At 50.0% G+C, this 12,625-nt stretch overlaps 1 long non-coding RNA gene across 1 annotated transcript; it reads left to right on the top strand.

The window, feature by feature from the left end:
• Window positions 10,147-11,322, top strand: LOC110389016. Its single transcript, XR_002433038.1, has 2 exons — window positions 10,147-10,234; window positions 10,609-11,322. It is a non-coding gene; the product is annotated as an uncharacterized LOC110389016 (long non-coding RNA).

The following is a 12,625-nucleotide window of genomic DNA, read 5'->3' as shown; positions in this document are numbered from 1 at the left end:
GCCTGCAGAGCAGCCTTGCCGCTGAGTGAGTACAGGATGGTCATCCCAACTCCGAGCTCTCCTTGGTCCTGAGTGAAGGGGGAACAGCTGGGCCGTGAGTGCGCACAGTCCATGGAGGATCCTTTCCCATCACCCACAGAGCCACCTTCCCTGCAAAAGTGGTATTCCAAGTGGCCCCAGCATCCCCAGAAATGCTGTTCGCTGGGAGATGTTGCACTCTGATTCTCCAAGATAGGGCAGCTTGCAAGCTTTGCACTGCACAGCTATCACTGGCTGGCAAGTGCCTGCCTTTTTGCATTGCGAGGTTTCAAGCAAGGCTCTTTGTGCCTTGGGTGACCTCCATCTGAGCACAGCAGACACATGCATCCCTTTGCCACCATTGCTTTCCAGTCTCATTCTGCAAAGGGGACCAGGGGTGTCACCTGCCTCTCTGGTTGCAATCCTCTGCTGCTGGGTGTCCCACTTCAATACATGTCTCCATGGCCAGCATGCCCTCTCACCATCCCTTTCCAAGGGAAATATAAATAATGACAGTTAGACAATAGCTACATAAATATTTCCCATCATACCAGAGTTGGCTTCCTCTATTGTGTAGCAGTATTTTGTTCCAGAATTTTTCTGCATTTCTCTTTGCTATAGTTTGATCCAGTGACCTTCCTACATCTGCTTTAGACTCCTATAATCTATTTCCCTCTCAGTCAATTCCTCCCTCTCTTGGCAGCACACTGCCTACAGCCAGCATCTGACTGTAAGCTTTCGTGAAGGAACATTGCAGCAGACATCAGGATCAGTTTCTAGTGGGCTTGATTTTTAATTTTGTGCAGCCAGAAAGGAATGTGAACTGGGATCTTCCTTTTTTTTTTTTTTTTTTTTTAGATTTTCATTTTTCAAGGTAACCATTTGCTGGCCCTGAATGCAAACAAATGTGTTTAATATTGTACTCCTTAGGCAAAAATGGACATTTTCAACAATCACAGTGTTGTTTCTACAGCTGACACCCAGCTCAACAGATCTCAGTTTGATGTGTCGGATCTAATTCAGTAGTTGCACTTTCTAGAAAGAGCACTTCTAAGCTGTGGTTACAGTAGTCCTGAAATAGTGTATAAATAGGTTTCTTCATAAACAGTTCTATGCTAACCCCATTGTAGGGATCAGAACACACATACAGGGGCAATGCTGTGTTTGCTCTTCGCCATCATTTTCCTTCTTCTTTATTGCCTCTTTAAAGTAGTCTGTTTTCAGCTTCAGAATAGCTTTTTTCATTCCTGAAATCGATGCAATTCAGTTTTATGTTACCCTCTATCTAATTCACATGGTTAAGGTCTAGTTGGAATAACAGTTAAGGTCTAGCTGGAATAATTCCAAATGACTCTATTTTCCTTCTTGTTTTTCATAGTCTAACTTCAGAGAGAGACCATTAACTTGAGCACCAGAAGTATTGGTCTAATTTTTTAAGAATTATTCCATTTTTATTCAGTATAACTGTCCATGAACACAGGCATCCTTCTACCAACTCATAAATCTTGTGAGATCCATCTGCTGCCACACCTGTCTGTAGGACATATTTTGCAAGTACCCTCCTCTGATTTATTTTGTTATATATGCCATTCATTCACAATACCAGCCAGAAGTGTGTGCTCTATACATGGTCAGTGGAAATCTACCTGGTCTGATAAAAAGAGAAGACACTGCTTATATCACTGTCTCCCCTCTTGATGCAGTCAAGCCTTCAGTGTTATTCCAATTTTGCCTTCATGGTCTTGTTTTCATTTCCTCTTCTGATCCTACTTTTACAGTTCTGATTCAGTATCTCATACTCTTCCCCGACAAGACTGTCTCATCTTTACATGGCAGCATCCTTCTATCTATGTTTAAATCTATAATTTTTCTCCACTAGTAATAACTGACTTGTTTTTCATCAACTAATCATCTACTAAGCACATCTGATGCCCCGATTAAGGGATTTGATTAATTTTGATATTAGTCAATTATCAGACCTTGATAGAAAATCTATCCCTTGACCCCCTGCATTGTCCATTTTGCTTGTTCTCACTTTCACTTAGGGGCAAAATACTTGTTTCTGTTTGATATTTTGAATATTTTGATAGTTTGAATGTTTTCTGTTTAGTAGCTGACAGGATGGTTCCAGGTTGCATCTCCGTGTATTTTTGTTGCTTTCAGATATTACCCATTTCTATTGATGACTGATGGATTCTTCTGAGCTTGTGGTTAATGTCAGGGCTATGCTGGTGCTTAGAATAAGGTAAATATTTGCATTCACATGTAGTGGAATACAGTCGTGAGGGAGGGGGAGAGACAGATCTCCATCTGTGTTTTCAGAGATCAACGTATCTGCCAACAGCCCAGCTTGTAGTACTGGGATGGTACTGGGAGGCATAGAATCACAGAATCATCAAGATTGGAAAAGACCACCAAGATGATCCAGTCCAGCTGTCTACCTACCACCATTTCCCCACTAAACCATGTCCCTTATAACTATATCTACACGTTTCTTGAACATCTCCAAGGATGGTGACTCCATCATCTCCCTGGGCAGCCCATTCCAGCACCTGCCCCCTCTTTTGGAGAATAAATTGTTCCTAATGTCCAATCTGAATCTCCTCTTGGAGATTAAAGAGCAACACGAAGCCATTCCCTCGAGTCCTATCACTGCAGCGTCTGAGGCACGGACTCAGATAATAACAATCCAAACCGTTTATTACAGGTTCTAACATCCCTTATATACATCCACAAGTTTTCTGTTTTAACTTTCCCACCTACCTTTACAGGTCAGCAAAACATTCCACAAACCCTCCTTAACCATGCATGCAGACACTTGTCCAGTTAGAGCCATGAGTCGTTCCTAGTCATGCGCTCTTCCTCCAATCAGGGTCGTAATCACGCAGCCATCACCCAGCTTACTTGACTTTGTTTTTCTCTTCTTTCTGGAGGTGTCCTTGGTACTCAGCCCTGCTTTCTCATGCTGTTTATCTTGCTCTGCAGCTTCTGCTCTGAATAGTCTTTCTTGTATTCCCGCATATCACTAGTTATGAGACACAAGAGGACAACCCCCACCTCGCCACAACCTCGTTTCAGGTAGTCGTAGAGAGCGATAAGGTCTCCTCTGAGCCTCTTATTCTCCAGACTAAACCATTCAATTCATTCAGCCACTCCCCTTAAGATTTGTGCTCCAGACCCCTCACAGCTTCATTGCCCCTCTCTGGACATGCTCCAGGGCCTTGATGTCTTTCTTGCAGTGAGGGTTCCACTGCTCTTAACGCATCACTTGAGTTGCGGCCTCACCAGTGCTGAGTACAGAGGGATGATCACCTCCTGCTCCTACCAGCAACACTATTTCTGATACAAGCCAGGATGCCATTGGCCTTCTTGGCCTCCTGGGCACACTGCTGGCTCATGTTCAGCCGAGTGTTGACCTACACCCCCAGGTCCATTTCTTCCACACGTGGCCAAAGTGCAGGACCCAGCACTTGGTCTTGTTGAATTTCATCCCATTGGCCTCAGTCCAGTGATCAGCCTGTCCAGATCCCTCTGTAGGGCCTTCCTGCCCCCAGGCAGATCAATGCTTCCTCCCAACTGAGTGTCACTTGCAAACTTACTTAAGGGTGGGTGCACTTAATGCCCTCATCCAGGTTAATAAAGATATTGAACAAGACGGGCCCCAGTATCGACCCCTGGGGAGCACCACTCATGACTGCTCAGGTCACTACAACCAGTTCTTTACTCACCATGCTCCAATACAGTTTGCTTAGATCAACAAACTGCAGAGATGTGCACAGGTCAGGCTCATCTTTATCCTGTTCCATTGCATTGTTCTTACCATGTACTGCTCTTCCATCTTTTAGATCACCCTCAGCCTTCATTCTCTGGTCCCACTTTGCTCAACTGGACAGTGCTCTTAGCCAGTTATTCTTGTGATTGGCTTCAGTCACACACTCTTCTGTTATTCTCCTCCCTCAGGTTTTCCTGAGAATAGAATTTGGGTAAGGACACACAAGTGCTCAGCAGACAGGACAGTGTGGCCTCTGTCTCACCCACTGTACTCCATGCTCCATGACAACACTTCCCTAGAAAGATCCATTCCCAGCACTGTAAGAAGACGAAGTAAGGACAGAAAGAAGGGAGGGCTACATAGAGAAGGGAGTGGTATTGGCTGTGCCAGTCTTGAATTCTCTGCCTACGTGGCGGGAGCTGAGAAGCATGAGGCCTCCAGAACTCTCTGCAGACCACGTCTCTCCTGTGTCTGTTGTTGCCAGTCCCCAGCTGAAGTCTGCCCAGCACCATTAGCTCAGGCCATCTTGGCAGGAACCGTCTGCCTCAGTAATTTAATGAGCCCCCAGCTTAATGCATGGCAAATTCGGACATAAATAAAATAAAATGTATCAAAGTGGAGCTTCTTTCCAATTACAATTCATTAGCAAGCTCTGAGCCACTGGCCTGACCACAATCAATAATCCTGGTTAGGGAAAAGCAATTTATAACCCTCCCTAGGGACCTCAGGGGGACGCAGGCCTGCCTCACACCAGTGAGATCTGAGCAGGGTGAGCATCCTGCAGGAGCCTTCCACATCTGTCCCACCTGGCTCTGTCTCCTGTGCAGAATGGGGACCAGGACATGTCCTTTTTCTCTCCCCTGACCCCTTCCTGATGTAGGAATGCACCCGCTGTTGGGATCTTGGTGTTGACTGATATGGGTTGGCCACAGTAGAATGCAAGGTCTTGACAGCTTAATGGGGGACCTACTCAGGCTCCCCACACACCCTCCTTTTCCAGGAACTGTTACATAACTGAGCAACTGATGTCATGCTCAGCCATTGAATGCTCAATTGTTTGACGTGGAAGGAGAAGAACCCTCATGGTGTCATAGGATCATAGAGGGGCTTGGAAGAGACCTCAAGGACCATCAAGTTCCAACCTCCCTGCCACAGGCAGGGCTGCCAGCCACTAGATCAGGTTGCCAAGGGCCCCATCCAACCTGGCCTAAAACTCCTCCTGGGATGGGGCATCCACAGCCTCTCTGGGCAGCCTGTCCCAGCACCTCATTGCTCTCTCAGTAAAAAACTTCCACCTGACATCCAATCTAAATCTCCCTTCCTCTAGTTTAAAACCATTCCCCATTGTCCTATCAATACCTACCAGTGTAAAAAGCTGATTTCCCTCATGTTTCTAAACTCCCTTGAAACACTGGAAGGCTGCAATAACATCTCCCTGCAGACATCTTTTTTTCCAGGCTGAGCAAGCCCAGTCCCTTCAGTCTATCTTCACAGGAGAGATACTCCAGCCCTTGGATCACCTTTGTGGCCCTCCTCTGGACCTTCTCCAAAAAGTCCACACCTTTCCTGTGTTGGAGGTCCCAGACTTGGAGGCAGTACTCCAGCTGGAGCCCCATGAGGGTGGAGCTGAGGGGGACAACCCCTCCCTCACCCTGCTGCCCACTCCTCTTCTGATGGGACCCAGGATACCATTGGTCTGCTGAGCTGCAAGCGCACTCTCCATCCCTCCTGATCATCCCAGTCACCTCAGGAGGTGCCGGATCAGGGCAGACAGATCCCAGGAGCTTGAGACAGCCCTTGGATTTAATATAGGACCTTTGGGGCTTATAGCCCATACTGGGGCATACTGAGCTGGAGAGCGAGCCAGCACTGAGACCTGGCTGGAGCCTGCCCTGACCTTATGCTCTGCCTCTCTGGGGCACGCTGCCTACAAGGCTGGCAGAAGCCAGCAGCTGCAGAAAGTCATCTGTGTGCAGCTGTGAATGAGGCAGTTGAGTTAATGCTTTATTCATGGTGGCATCTGCCAATAGGTCCTATGGTTATAGCACAGGAGGCCGAGGGTATCCTGCCACCAAAACCATCCAGGGCAGCTATGAATACAGGAAAGAGCCTTACAGGACAGTGTGAGGTCTTGCGGGGGACCGGGACGCTGTGTGGTGGATGCTGAGCGTGAGTGGGAGTGCTCCGTCCCCCTAACAGCGTTGTGCCAGCTCTCCTGGCAGCCCACTGGGGTAACTCACTGCCCAAAGTGCTGGGATACCTCCTGCCAGCTCCTGTCTCTCCTGCCTGCAGACTCTGCAAATGCTGCCACTCTCCCTCCCTTGAGGCTCTTTGCAGCAGCTTCAGTTCCCGCTGCACTGCGGCTCAGACCCTCCGTGTCTCCCTGAGCACATTACCCTGGCAGATCCCTGCAGGGGATGGGAAGCTGTTCTGAGCCCAGTGAGGTCAATGATATGGAGAAAACTGGACCAAGGCAATGTGGGTGTTGCCTGGTCAGGGAGCAACTGTTTAAATGAAGGGATGGGAGGCCCAGGAAGGCAGGGCCCTGCAGAACAGTGTGTGTGTGCATGCCCCATCCCGAGCTTTGAAAGCGGAACCTGGCATGGAGCATCCTTCTCTTTGCAGCTGTTCTGTGCCTGCGAGAGCCCTCCAAGAACTTGCTCAGCATCCTCCCTCAGTGGTGAGCTTGTGAGAGGTGACCAAGAGAAGGCAGGGGTTTAACTGAGACGGAGCTCAAGTCCAAACCTTCAACAGATTTGCAGGAAAGGCTGTGGTTCCTGGAGATACCAGGAGTGAGGCCAGGAGGGAACCACTCTGCACATAGCCCAGGGTAGGCACCTGTTACAGATGATGCTGAAAGATGGTGTAGAAAACCTCGCTCTCAAATCTCTCAGATGTGCAAGTGAATGCTATGATTTATCCCTGATTTGGATTCAACAAAGACCAAGAAGATTCCTGTCTAAGCTCAGCTGTCCTTGGCACTGCTCATGTTCACCTTGGCTCAAAGCAATTCTGGATTCATTTTGGACTATATCTATCAAGATTTTGCAATAGTACTCAGGCTCAGTTCAGAGGGAAGATGTAATTCATACAGGTTGTTGTTGGTACTCTCCAGAACTAAGGCTCACATTTAAACAGTGGAGGTGGTTAAATTTAGGCACAAATTCCTTGGGAAATGTTATCTCCTGCTGAAGAGGTTTCCAGCATCTGAAGTAGATGAGTTTTGACAACGGATCTCCTGGCCAGGCATGTGGTCTGTAGGTACACGGCTCAAATGAGATGGAAGGTCTACACCATCTGCTTGTCCCTTCTGAATTATGGACCATGACACTGCCAATGTATAGGGGAGTTCTTGAGAACCTGAGGGAGAATGTCAGGGGTTGCAGTCTCAGATCTTTCTGTACAGTGTGTTCTCAGCTTGTCACTTCCTAACATGTAGGGCTTTGCCCTGCTGCCCTAACGAGTCCTGTTGTGTTTGAGCTTCGGCAACCAGTGTTCAGTCTTCCTACTGAAGAATTTCTTCAGGCATTTCCAAGTTCTATGCTTGATTTTGATTAAATGTGATGATCAAGGGTAGATCATGAACAGGTCATCAGTTGCCCCAATTGCTCTTAGGTGCACTTTGGTCCTCTCTTGCTATAAATTGCATACATTTGGGATGCAGCCCACGCTGCCAGATGAAGTTTGTCCTCTCTGGTCTTTCTGGCACAGGGGTGTTTTCTTCCAGACTCTAGCATACAAAGTGTTCACAGACAAATTACAGCTACGAGGAAAGTTCTGTGCCAAGAAACTTTGTTTATGTAATGTTCATTAAAGGTGGAAGTATTTTTGAACGAAGTGCGTCCCATCCCAGAAAGGTACCTACCTCGCTCAGATGCAGGCCCATGGAATGAACAGAAGGGTTCTCTGCTGTACCATCTCTCAGGACACTCATGTCACCTCTGAGTTCATTTTAGCAGCAGGTGTCTCCAGAATGATTCGTCTCCTTTATCAGTTTGGCCAAACTGCTGTGAGCTCTTCCTGGGTGCTGCTGGAAAGGGCGGCAGGAGTGAGTTAATGAGGACTGTGTGACTATAAACTAAAACAAATGAGCAAACAAACAAAACCCTTCACAGAATCATAGAATCGTAGAATTGTAGAATCATAGAATGGCTTGGGTTGGAAGGGACCTCACGGATCATCAAGATCCATCCCCCCTGCCACAAGCAGGGCCACCAATCTCCACATCTAATACCAGGCTGCCCAGGGCCCCTTCCAACCTGGCCTTGAACACCTCCAGAGATGGGGCATCCACAGCCTCTCTGGGCAGCCTGTTCCAGCACCTCACCACTCTCTTGGTAAAAAACTTCCCCCTGATATCCAACTTAAATCTTCTCTCCTTCAACTTAAAACCATTTCCCTTTGTCCTGCCATTATCTACCCTTGTGAAGAGTTGACTTCCCTCCCGTTTTTAGGGTCCCTTTAGGAGAGCCTACCTTCTTTGAGGCAAATGCTTTAAGAGCACTTTAAAAACCTCGTGCCAAGGGAGAAGGAGAGGAAACACCACTTTGAAAACTTCTGTCTGAAATGAAGCACTAGGGAAGGGGAACGGCTTCGGATCAGACACTGGTCTGTCTCCCATGGATGCAAGGGGACTGCTCCCAGGGCACGAAGGGGCTGTAAAAGTGTGCGTGTTAAACCAGGCAGCCTCTTAAAGTGCGGAGTCACTGCTGTGACTCCAGCATGGCACCAGCAGAGAGCAAGTAGCACAACCAAGGCACAGAGCATCATTAAAAAACAGCAGCGCTACAATTGTCAGCTCTGAGTTATGATCTGGGCAGCGGCTGCAGATGCCATCAGCAATTTACTTTCCAGAGGGAAAGTGCTCAGCACTTACAAACATCACATCCACGTTAAAGTGTCTGGAGGCGGATGCCCAAAGCCAAAATCTCCCTGACATGACGAGCTCGGGATGTGGCTGAACATCCGGCACTGCTGCTCCACAACCAGCACACTTCTGTGCAATAATTTGTGCTGCTGGTCTTCAAACAACTTTTGCTTCAGAAACAACTACAGATTGGTAGATGAATAAGTCACTTTTATTCCTTTCCTTGATCTAAATCTTGTGTTTCCTCAGTAAGCTTTCAGTTGGAGTGTTCTGTAAAAGGGTTTTCACTGCAATGCTACTGATGGGTAACTGGAGTGCTTTGATGGGATTGACATATATTCCAAAATAACCCCCCAAAATACCACCATTTGTAAAATGCAAATGCAAGGGAAAAAAAAAACCAAACTTTCTGAAACCACTTTCTTAAAAGATACTGAAAATATCATTTGATTTTGGAAGAATAATTCTCTCTCGCGGAAACATTTGCTGTTGGAGAGGATGCAGAGCTAGATTAAAACACCCTGATGAGTTCTAATTGTGGGGAGGTCTGTAACGATGCAATGACTGTTCAGACAGGAGAAGCTCTTTGGTACATGTTTGACTGTCTCTGGGAACACGTGCCAAGTGCTTGCAGCAGTGGGTGGTACCTGCGTGTCCCTGCCAGGCCCCCCTCCCTTTGCGTGGGTAGGATGGTTTCTTCTCCAAATGGCATTTATTCTTATCACTGCCGGTTGCTGTGTGGGTCTGCACTGAGCATCTAAGCTCTGCTCTGGTGGAGGATGAGCTCCTGCAGTATCTGTTGACACCACCACGTCTGATTTCCCTGGTAACATCGTACATACTCTGACACAGACTCCTGTAACCATAGATACACATAAGCAGTGCACAGCAACACTGCGTCGTGTTTTTCTCTTAGATGCCATCAGCAATGGCTCGGGCAGCTCCCAGAGAAAGGCTCTGAAATCTTACAGCCCCTAGAAATGAAGAATTGTATGGCTGAGGGTAAGCAGCCCCTTCCAACACTGGAGGGCACGGGGCTGCACGCTATTGTTGAGCTTCCCACCGCATTCGAAGCAAAGGCCCCGTCTGCCCAGCGGGCACCTCTTCCCACTGCATGGAAATCCCAGGATGAATTCTGAGCCACGTTCCACTTTGGCAGCTGAGCAGCTCCGCTCTCACCTCCGGGTAGACTTTCTTCCAGCCCCAGGGTGGGATGAAGGGCACGGGAAGAAGAGTGGTGGAAGTGCTGCTGCGCTGCACGTGGGCTTTGAGAAGCTGCTGCAAAGTGCCCTCTGTGACTTCAGGGGAAGATACCTGCAGTGTGTCCCATAGGGTGTGCCGACAAGCACCTCCATTCAACTCAATCAATTCCTTAAGAGCTTTTTTTTTTTTTTTTTTCCAAAAAGCAGGACTCCTCATGTTCCTCCCAGCACTGGGGACAGATTAAGGATCCCCAGATCCCAGCAGGAATAGTTTGCCTTGGATACAGTGTGTGCTGAAATATGCTCTCGTGATGAGACCAGCAGGGATCCATGGGAGTGGGAATTCTGTAGCAGCCACAACTTGTCCTAGCCCTGGTAAGTGCTCCAGGGACAGAGCTCAAATGGCCCCAGAGCTTGTGCGGAGCAGGTGCAGCCCTCAAGGATGCCAGGAGAGATACCACATGGCTCTGGCAGTGGGCAGGGGATGTGGGTCCTGCTTGGGCTGTCTTCCAGTTATATCATACCCCTGCACCTCCTCCCAGCCCCTGCAGTGACTGGGCATGCTAGAGGAACTGGAGGAGGAGAGCAGAATGTGGCTTAGTCTAAACGTGTTATGACCATTCCTGCCTCTAACTTCCCTGGCCGGTACTTCAGCTTGTCCTGGTGATCTCTGTGCTGTATCTCAGGGTTTTCCCTGCCCTCTGTGGCACAGGTGCAGCTGTGTCACTCTGAGATCATCTGTTTTCAAGGCAGGACCTGGAGCTGCAGCTACAACCCGTGCAGTGGGCCCTCCACCTGCAGTTCTGTGGACCATGTCTGGGAGATGCCCTGTGCCAGAGCCCCGCAGTGCCCACACTGCACCCTCAAAGAGAGCCAGGTGGGCACCCGGGCAGTGGAGGGAGAGGAGGGAGTGCCTTTGGTTTCATTCTGGTGCTAGGAGGGTTTGAATTCCATCCATCTCAGTTCACCTGTGCACATCCTACAGTTCCCCAAGCTTGGCTGGCCACAGCCTGGGTAACACACCTGTGGATCCATAGGTCCAGCTTAATCTGCCTGCAGGAACAAAGCGTGGAGAGAAAAAGGACTTTGCAGGAAGCCGTCTGCTAACATCAGATGTGTCCGAAGAACACTGCGCAGAGAATGGCTGTTACAGCATTCAGCCCCTCAGCACCCAGTGCCACAGGGACACCTCCTCGTGCTCCCCAGAGCCAATAGCTCTGGGGGAAGAAGCAGGAAGGAGGGGGCACTGGTGAGTCCAACATGTCTGAAGATGCTCAACTGGATGCTGTGGCTGCATGTCCCTCTTTGGGGTTAGAAGAAACTTGAGAGTCTGGGGGAGACAGCACTCTTTTGGCCATAGACCTGTGAGCATGAGCTCCCCCAGAAGTTGTGCTGACTCCTGTTCTGCCCACCAGCAGCAGCCACAGCTTTGAGTGCCCCTCTAATACATTTATTACCATCTATATCTATTCTGTACCTTTGCAGAAGACAAAAGTCTGAGTGACACAACCCAGGGGGCTGCCGAGAGAGGAGACAGGAACAGGCACAGGAGGCCTTAGAGCTCAAAGCCCTGTTAGGCTGAAACTAAGAAGAGAGTGGTGGTGGGGAGCGTGCTCACTTTCTCTGTATTTTGCTCTCGGGATTGTGTGAAAAACCTGTGTTGGTGCATTGCTCAGGAGAGCAGGGAGGGGTAAATCCAGACAGGGGGGTGGCTGTAGTGCAGCTGTGCTTTGGCTGCTGGAATGGTCTGATGATGTGCTGGGAACACTTAGCTTGAGGGGACTGACTACAATCCAGCCTCAGCTGTCCTCAGTGCTGGCCCTGACATTCCCCTGGAGGTGGCCCAGCAGGCTGGGGGAGCTTTGCTAATCTTTGAGAGCAAAACCTGCTCCCCACTGAGAGCTTCTGCTGAGCACAAGCAGCAACAGTGCTACATCTGGCAGGGATCTTCTGGTTGGAAAATCCTGGGGGGGTCTCAGTCTGGATGATGTACTTTAAGGCTGCGTCTCTTTCCCCAGCATCCACTGGGCTGTGCTTCCTTCCTTCTCCCTCTGCTGCCCACAGATGCCACTCATACCTCTCTGCTCAGACCTGTGGTAGCCACCTCAGCCGCTGTGGCCCCAGGAGATACGGTGGTACCCCTGGGACACTCCTCTGTGTCTGCCACGCACCTTTGCACAGTCACTCATCCCCATACGTCCGTGTTCTCCGGTGCCCCCCTGCACCCCCGTATCCCACTGCATCTCCAAAGCACGCTGCTCCCTGCCTCTCCGCCCTGCACCTCTGCACCCGCACGTCCCCACAGCGCTGCATCCCCGTTACTCCCAGGGCGGTGCCTGGCCCCCCGCGTCCTCGTGGTCGCTCCCCACGGCGCCGTGACACCCGAGCCACCCCGCTCAGCGCCACACGCATCACCCGGGCCCCCTTCATTTCCACAACAACCCCGCGGCACCCACCACTCCTCCCCGCATCCCCGAGGTCCTCCTGCAGCACCACACCCACTGCGTCCCCCCCACTGCCCTGCGGCTCCGCGGCTCCCTGGGGATCGCATTCCCCCGCATTACCCCCACCCTCCTACAAACACGCGCACACACACACTCCCCCGGCACGGCAGCACATTCCCCCGCATTCCCCACAACCACCGCATCCCTCCGGCCCCGCGGGAGCACCGCACCGCCGCGCCCAGCGCACGCCCCCCGCATCCCCACGTTATCACCTCCCAACCCCCCGCACACGCCGCACCGTCCTACCCCTCCCGCCACCCCC

This window comes from Numida meleagris, chromosome 27 (genome assembly GCF_002078875.1).
Source record: "Numida meleagris isolate 19003 breed g44 Domestic line chromosome 27, NumMel1.0, whole genome shotgun sequence".
Classification (NCBI taxonomy): Eukaryota; Metazoa; Chordata; class Aves; order Galliformes; family Numididae; genus Numida; species Numida meleagris.
Note: the sequence above shows the minus strand (reverse complement) of the source record. Positions and strands in the feature narration are given on the sequence as shown.